Here is a 9,231-nt window from a genome sequence, read left to right as displayed (position 1 = left end):
TATCAATTCGATGGTTGATTTGAAAGCTTTCAAAACCATATGGAAGATAAAAGTCAAAATAATTTAACTGTGGAAACAATACTGTTCACTTTTTTCAAGAATGTGTTCGATAGAAAAAATAAGGTTTTTATGTCATAATTTGTTTAATGTCCACTAGAGAACATTATATTAACCTAAAATATAAGAAGTGTGTATTCTTTCCTTAAATAAAAGCTACAGAATTACCTAATATGATTTACATATATATGACAATTAATGATTATGAATAATAAAGATTTGATAACAATTTTTGCATCCTTCTTCATTTTTGTTTATTTTATATTATTAAAAAAATAAACAATCACATTAACCATATAATAAAAATTAGATTTTTTCTATATATTATATTTTGAATTTTTTAAAATGACTTTAAATTACAAAAATGAGGAAACCTTATATGTTATATTTTTTTTAAAAACGACTTTAAAATACAAAAATGAGGACACCTTATATGTTATATTTTCTTATATGTTAGATTTTTCTTATATGTTATATTTTGAATTTTTTAAAACGACTTTAAATTACAAAAATGTAAGTTTTCCTTAAGTATACGACTAAAAACATTAAAATGACATGTATCAGTTCGATGGTTGATTTGAAAGCTTTCAAAACCATATGTAAGATAAAAGTCAAAATAATTCAACTGTGAAAACAATACTGTTCACTTTTTCAAGAATGTGTTCGAGAGGAAAAAAATAAAGTTTTATGTCATAATTTGTTTAATGTCCACTAGAGAACATTATATTAACCTAAAATATAAGAAGTGTGTATTCTTTCCCTAAATAAAAGCTACGAAATTACCTAATATGATTTACATATATATGGCAATTAATGATTATGAATAATAAAGATTTGATAACAATTTTTGCATCCTTCTTCATTTTGTTTAATTTTATATTATTAAAAAAAAACAATCACATTAACCATATAATAAAAAAATTAGATTTTTTCTTATATGTTATATTTTGAATTTTTTAAAATGACTTTAAATTAAAAATGAGGAAACCTTATATGTTATTTTTTTTTTTAAAACGACGACTTTAAAATACAAAAATGAGGACACCTTATATGTTATATTTCTTGTTTTTTTTGTAGATTTTTTCTGATATGTTTATTTTGATTTTTTTAAACGACTTTAAATTACAAAAATGTAAGTTTTCCTTAAGTATACGACTACAAAATCATTAAAATGACATGTATTAATTCGATGGTTGATTTGAAAGCTTTCAAAACACTATGGAAGATAAAAGTCAAAATAATTTAACTGTGAAAACAATACTGTTCACTATTTTCAAGAATGTGTTCGATGGAAAAAATAAAGTTTTTATGTCATAATTGTTTTAATGTCCAATCCGATCAATCCATTATGTATTAATTATAGTTTTGTTCAATTCTTTTTAAATAAAAATTGATCTGATCCATCGGAAAGAAATTATATAATAACAACAAAAAATATTTTATATATACAAATTAAATAATCAAATATAAAAAAAACTATCGATAATATATACAAATAAACTCATCATGCGCAAGACGCAGGTCTTATCCTAGTTATAACTATTAAATAGACAAAATTTATATTTTATAATGAAATATTAAATAAATAATAATAATAGTTTATTTATATTTTTTGCTAATAAGATATAATTTATTTATAAAAAATTTATATATATTGAAATATATTTTTATATATTTATAAGTGATTAAGGAATTTTAGTATATTTTATTTTAGTATATATATGTTAGTAACTGCAATATCTAAATGTTCATTTTAATTTGTTATATGTATTTAAAATAGTTTTGTATTCTTACTTACTCATTCCTAGGCACGGATCGGGTATCCGGACAATTTAAGGGATCCGGATACGATCCTTATCCTTATCCGGATCCGGGGTTCTCGGATATACGGATGTCGGATATCCTTATAAAAATTGTAATATCCGGCGGATATCCGGATCCGGATTCTTAAAATAAATAAAAATAATATTAATATATATAAATATGAAAAATAATTGAAAAATAAAAAATATATTTTTTTAATTATTTCTATGTATAATATTACAAAATTTACATAAAATTTATATATACTATATAAATAAAAATATATTAAATAAAATTAATTTTTATATATAGATATTACTATTTTGAAATATTTATTAATAAAACTTACGGATCCGGATATCTGGACTAGAAAATTAAGATATTCGGATCCGGATCTAACTTTGACGGATCCAACAATTTACTATCCGGATCCGGATTCGGTCCCTCCGGATATCCGGATTTTCGGATTGGATCCGGATTGAATCTCGGATTGAATTCGGATCTCGAATAAAAATTCCAGGCCTACTCATTCCAACAATCCAAACGTAAACGCTACTAGTTGCAAAAAAAAAAAAAACACGTAAACGCTGGAAGAGAGAAAAACTTAAATTTGTATTTTGATAGTTATATACGAAATGGTCCAATTGTTTTATGAATATGGTTAACGTCAACAACCAATACTACGACTAAATTAATTTATCATCACACCAAATAAATTATTAATCGACAATAAGTATGCCTTAAGTAAACCATAACCCAGTAAGTTTATCACCAAAAACAAATGTACTATCGTTGACTAATAAATCTACGACACTTTAAATATCTCTACCACATAAAAATAAATTTTATCACTATAATGTTAAATATATTGTTCATCTATTAAACTTCAATGAATCTACTGCAATTAGCATGATAGACCTATTTGTTGATCCATTTTAAAAAGTTCTAAATATAGTAATAATACTTTCGTAAATACTTTTGTAATATATAAAAAAGGTAAAATAGGTATACATAGTGTTACTAGTAATTATAAGATTGATATCCTTCTTGTAAATATATACTTTGGAAGGAAAGAGAAGCTGAAAAAGTTACAACAGATTCTAGGTAAAGCGTAGTTAAAATTAGTTCTAGGACTTTTATCCGAGATCCGATCCGAAAATTCGGATATCCGGAGGGGCCGAATCGGATAGTAAAATGTTGGATCCGTCAAAGCCGGATCCGGATATCTTGACTTTTTAGTCCGGATATCCGGATCCGTAGGTTTTATTAATAAATATTTCAAAAATAATATCTATATATAAAAACTAATTTTATTTAAATATTTTCAAAAAAATAATAGTATATATAAATTTATGTAAATTTTGTAATATTACTCATAGAAATAATTAAAAGCATTATATATTTTTATTTTAAATTATTGTTAATATTTTATATATATATAATATTATTATTTTTATTTATTTTAATGATCTAGATCCGAATTTGGATATCCGCCGGATATTTCAATTTTTAGAAGGATATCCGACGCCCAGATATCCGTGAACCCCGGATCCGGATAAAGATAGTAAAATTATGGATCCGCCGGATAAAGATCCGCCGGATAAGGATTCAGATCCGGATACCTTAAAATTGCCCGGATACCCGATCCGTACCAGGCCTAGTTAAAATAGAACAAATAACAAGGATCAATTTTTCAATAAAATAGAAATAAAATAAATAAAAATAACAATTATATAGTTGATTTTTCATGGCATTTGCAAAACCTAGCTAGTTACCCAACATAGGGTACACGTATTTAATTATTCCCAGTTATATTTCCTAGTATTCCTACGGATAAAAATCAATACTTAGTATTGGCTTTTAATAAATAAATAAAAAATTGTTATTGTCAATTTGTCATATTCTCAAACAATTGCAGCAACGAGAACACGTTCATCAATAAAATCGTCAACGAGGTTTTGCAAGCGCTGAACAAAATTCCGTTAGAAGAAAGCACACATGGAACATGCGTGGAACATGCACAAAACACTAGAGGAGAAGAACAAGAAGAAGAGGAGGAGGCAGGTCAGATTTGTGGGCTCAAACAACGCCTGGAGGAACTGGAAGAAACAGTAGACATTCATGGTGTGGAGACTCGTATTGTCCAAGTTGTTGGGATGCCAGGCATTGGTAAAACCACTCTCTTGAAAGCGTTCTACAATGAGTGGTACAGCAGGTTCTTCAGACGCGTCTTACTCCAAAATATAAGCGGCATTGTAAAGCAATGGGGACTGGAACGCTTGCCCGTGATGCTCCTCAGGGAGTTGCTTGGTAATGACGACATAGAAGATGATGGGACATACGAAGAATACAAGGAAAAACTTGTAAAGAAAAAGTTTTCATTGTTCTTGATGGGACAAGTGACGAGACGCATATACAAGTTATTTTTGAGAGTCTTCGTGAATGGATCAGAAAGGTAGCAAGATTGTGATTGCAACACGCGCAGTGTCTCGTGATCTGGTCCCTGGGGATGATTCCATGATCCTTCGTACTTATTTTGTACCGCTCTTGTGCTACCGAGATGGGTTTAAACACTTTAATCGCTATGCATTTGATCACCAAAACAAACACGACAGGGAAGCTTTCACGAAGGTTTCTAAAGAGGTTGTGCGTTACGCGAGAGGCCACCCACAAGTTCTCAAGATATTGGGTGAAGAGCTTCGTGGCAAACCCTTGCCTTACTGGATAGAAAAACTAGATTCACTTCCGCAAAAGCTCAGCCCTAGTATTCGAGACCGTGTCTTGCAAGTAACTTATGATGATGAACTGAGTCAAGAGCAGAAGGATGCGTTTCTTGACATAGCTTTTTTTAGATCCCATGATTTGGTTTTGTAAAGAGCTTGCTGGATTCATCTGGTCCTAAAGCGACAATGTCCACAATAGATGCTCTCAAGGACAAGTTCATGATTTATATCTCTGACAGCCGAGTGGAGATGCATGATCTTTGTATACGTTTGCCATGGAAGTTGGTTCAGAAGCTTATGCTAAGGAGGATGGAAGAGGAAGACACCGGATATGGCACCGTCAGAACAAAAATAACGGGGACATGCTCGATAGCTACGTAAAAGAAAAGTGAGACTACGCCTCCAAATAACTCTCCTTTCATTAGTTTAATTTGCTGACTTTGTACGGTGTTTACAGGGAGGCGGCACCAGCGTCAGAAGTTTTTTTCTCGACTTGTATGACTGAAGAACGAAGAACCATGTGACCTTAGGAAGGGATCAATTCAAGAAGATGCGACATCTCAGGTATCTCAAGTTCTACAGTTCATTGTCCTCAGGAGTGTGAGCCTAAGGAAAAAAACATACACATCCCTGATGAACTTGAGCTTCCACTGAAAGAGGTACGATGTTTGCATTGGCTACATTTCCCAAAAGATGAACTTCCACAAGATTTCATCCCGAGAATCTCGTAGACCTTAAGCTACCTTACAGCAAGATTAAACAGATCTGGAACGATGAGAAGGTCAGTGACTCTCTAGTTGATTGCTTTTTTGTGTTTTGTCTCAGTTTGATTAGATGGATTATACGTATGTTCAAGAAATCGTTAGACTGTAACCAATGTTGAAAAAATCGTTAGACTGTAAGTAAGCACTCTATAGAGTACTAACAACTAGACAGATTATTCGGGGTTTAGACGGAGCATAAGCTTTAACTAATTATTGATTTAGTTTATACTAGATGACTCATTCGAGCCTATGCGCCTTCACGAATATTTATAAGAAACTAAAATATAATAATTTGAGTGATATTTTATGAGTTTTTAGTATATTTTGTGTATTTTTATGTTATCTTATTTATAAGTTGTTTAGTTGTGGTGTTATAATTTTTGTCCAATATATTCAACTTGGTTACGATATTTATTTCTAAAATTATAAAATCACCAGTGTAAAAATGATCTTAATGTTGTTAATTATTTTTAATTCATATTTTACTAACTTGTTTGAACTTCTTAATCAAGTCATTGCTTTTAATTGTTGCATGAATACGGTTTTTTTCAATTTTTGATTTTTGATAATTGTAGAATTAGCAGAAATTGGAAAAATATGAATTTTAAAAATTATCTCATTATCAATGAAAACCATCTCAATAGGAACAGCCTCTTTTAAGAGATTATTTTTCCAAAATCTCATGATGTTTATTTTGATTTTGCATACATTTAAAGAGAAACGAATTTTCTGATAGAATCCATGTGAATGATTTTTTTTTATAATAGAAAGACTTAGTTTTATGAATAATGAAGATTTTCTGTGAACGATGAATGATTGACTGATTTATTATTATGTCGATTGTTTAATAGTTTTGATTTATGAGAATCAGTTTGTTTTATATAAATTTTGGAGGTAGTCAAAATAATTAAAGTTAAAATCTATAATGTAAAAAGAGAAAATTTCATAAAATGTGCATTTTGTTGTAGAAATAAAAAAAATTTAACTATCAAGAGGTATAATCATATAGTTTCATTTTTATTAAGAAAGAGGATATTTTATTTTTAATATCCTAAGATTTTTAATAAAATATAAAGAAAAGTTTATAAAATTGGAATTTATATAAAAGGAAATTTTTTTAACTAAATCACATATATTAAAATATTATACTTCAATAGTTAAAATATTTCTTTTTGTACAAATTTTCTTTTTCTAATTTTATTAATAAAATCGAAAATAAAAACGAAAATATTTATAGATATTGTCTTTTATATAAATTTTCTTTTTGATAATAATTTAGTTATAAAAGGAATGTAACAATAAAAGAAAATTAAAATTAAATACTAATAATAGCAATTATAATAATAAACACAAATAACTAAAGGTATCAGTGTAACAAGCCATCGTGAAAGTTAACGTAAACGCGACATGTAAGAAACTGACTTTTCAAATAATATTGTAATGATATATTATATATTTATATAAGATATTTTAATTTATAAATTTAATTATAATATGTTTTGATGAGTTATCAAAATTAGATACATGTAACAAAAAACGAGATAAATTTGTGGACTTGTACTAAATTATTAAATTTAACAGAACTATACTAATTTAGATCAATGCAAATTGCTTTATAGCGGTTAAAACAAGGTAGAATGGTTTAAACCGATTTGAGTCGTATAAATCAAACTTAAAAAAAAATCTTGGATCGATTTTCCACCTAGGGGTTCTAGAATGATTTTTAGAACTATGGATTGTACTAACTTAGTGTATGGATCCCTTTCTCATCGTAGGCTGTACCAAAGCTAAGGTGGGTCGATCTAAATCACTCAAGTCAACTGGATACCTTGTCAGGGCTATCAAAGGCTCGCAATCTTGAAAGGCTGAACCTTGAAGGTTGCACAGCACTGAAAACGTTACCTCTGGATATGCAAAAGATGGAAAGTCTTGTTTTCCTGAATTTGAAAGGGTGCACAGCTCTGGAGTCCCTTCCCAATATCGATTTGAAATCTCTGAAGACACTCATCCTTAGCAACTGCTCAAGTCTGAAGAAGTTTGTGGTGATTTCAAAAACTCTCTATGCTCTATATTTGGATGGCAGTGCAATAAAGAAACTTCCTACAGACATGGTGAAGCTAGCAAGACTCGTTAAATTGAGCATGAAAGACTGCAAGAAGCTGGCAAAGCTTCCCGAAGGATTTGACAAGATGAAAGATCTTCAAGAACTAGTATGTTCTGGCTGTTCGAAGCTAAGTAGTCTCCCAGATGAGATGAAGAACATGAAATGCTTGCAGATTCTGATGCTTGATGGGACAGCAATAAAGGAGATTCCTAATATAAACTCACTTCAGCGTTTATGCCTAAGCGGAAATGATACAATCATTTTACTTCCGGGTTACATCAGTCTGCTATCTCAGTTGAAATGGCTGGACTTGAAGCACTGTAAGAATCTTTTATCTATTCCAGAGCTTCCACCAAATCTTCAGTGCTTAGATGCACACGGATGCGAGTCGCTAAGAACAGTTGCAACTCCACTGGCTACTCATTTGCCATCGGAGCAGATTCACTCCACATTCATTTTCACCGACTGCCACAAATTGGACCGAACTGCAAAGGAAGGAATCACAACCTACGCTCAACGAAAATGCCAGTTTCTATCAGATGCACTAAAACGCTGCAATGAGGTATCCTCCCATTCATTTCTTGCTTTTTGCAAGTAACCTTATGATGACTATAACTTTTGTAATAACTTCTGCAGGGTTTTGTTCCAGAGGCTTTGTTCAGCATTTGCTTTCCAGGTTGTGAAGTGCCCTCATGGTTTTGCCATGAAGCAGTTGGATCTGAGTTAAACCTCAAACTTTCCCCACATTGGAATGAAAATAGGTTTGTCGGAATAGCTTTATGTGTAGTTATCTCCTTTCCAAATGGCCAAGAAGGAATCAACTCCTTTTCGGTTACATGCAAGTTTAAGCTGGAAAGTAAAGATGGGTCGCGGATCTCCTTCGATCGCTTGGTTGGAAGTTGGAACAGACATGGCAAGAAGTCAGACAAGATGGCAAATGGCAAGAAACAAGACAAGAAGATGTCGTCAGAGCATGTCTTTATTTGCTATACAAGATGCTCAAATAACATCAAATGTCTTGAAGAGCAGTGCTCAGATGCATGTACTCCAACTACAACTTCCCTTGAATTTGGTGTCACAGATGAGAAAGCTAGAGTCGAGGTGCTCAAGTGCGGCCTAAGATTAGTGTATGCATCTGATGAACCCCAGAAGACAAACTCAGATGTTACTGACACAACTTGTGAAGAAATCGAGTGTCAAAATTTAACTCCAATAAGGAATGGCGATTACAATGTATAGGAAGTGGACGTTTATTTTCCAAGAGGATTCATGTGGATCAACTGAATCAATCTTACAAAGAATTCCAATTGGGAGATAACACCCAAATGCAAATCAATCTGTAGTTGGGTATCTTTGGACACAACTGGTCATGTTTCCACTCTGTTGTGTCCTGAAAATTTTCCACAAGGAAATAAATGTTCGATAAGTAAGAACTTTTTTGAATCATCTCGTCTGCCAAGGCTCCAGTTGCATGGAGTTTTTTTTTTCAAACGGTTGGTCTATGCTTTAGATGCTCCTTCCAAATCCTTTTTTTGAATTTCTGATGGTTCTACATTGGCCTTTTGTTTCTCCTTCTTTATTCAATCATTTTTTTCTATTTTAAGATATTTTGTGGCCAAATGTTGGAGCTTTATGAGAAAAAAAAAAAACATATATCTTACATCTCAAGGTAGCATAGTTGAAATACTAGCAACTGTATAGGAGGTGAAGGCTAATAAAGGAGAGAAAGATAACAAGTCATTTGACAAAGGTATAAAGAAAAAGGATTTGATGGATGATA

General features: G+C 31.0%; 1 pseudogene; it reads left to right on the top strand.

Annotated features, from left to right (window-relative positions):
• The first annotated feature begins 3,778 nt into the window (after positions 1 to 3,778).
• LOC125595000 lies at positions 3,779 to 8,897 on the top strand (annotated as a pseudogene).
• Positions 8,898 to 9,231: the final 334 nt, after the last annotated feature.

Source organism: Brassica napus (assembly GCF_020379485.1).
Source record: "Brassica napus cultivar Da-Ae chromosome C7 unlocalized genomic scaffold, Da-Ae chrC07_Random_6, whole genome shotgun sequence".
Classification (NCBI taxonomy): Eukaryota; Viridiplantae; Streptophyta; class Magnoliopsida; order Brassicales; family Brassicaceae; genus Brassica; species Brassica napus.
The sequence above is the reverse complement of the archived record's forward strand: the minus strand, read 5'-3'. Positions and strand labels throughout refer to the sequence as shown.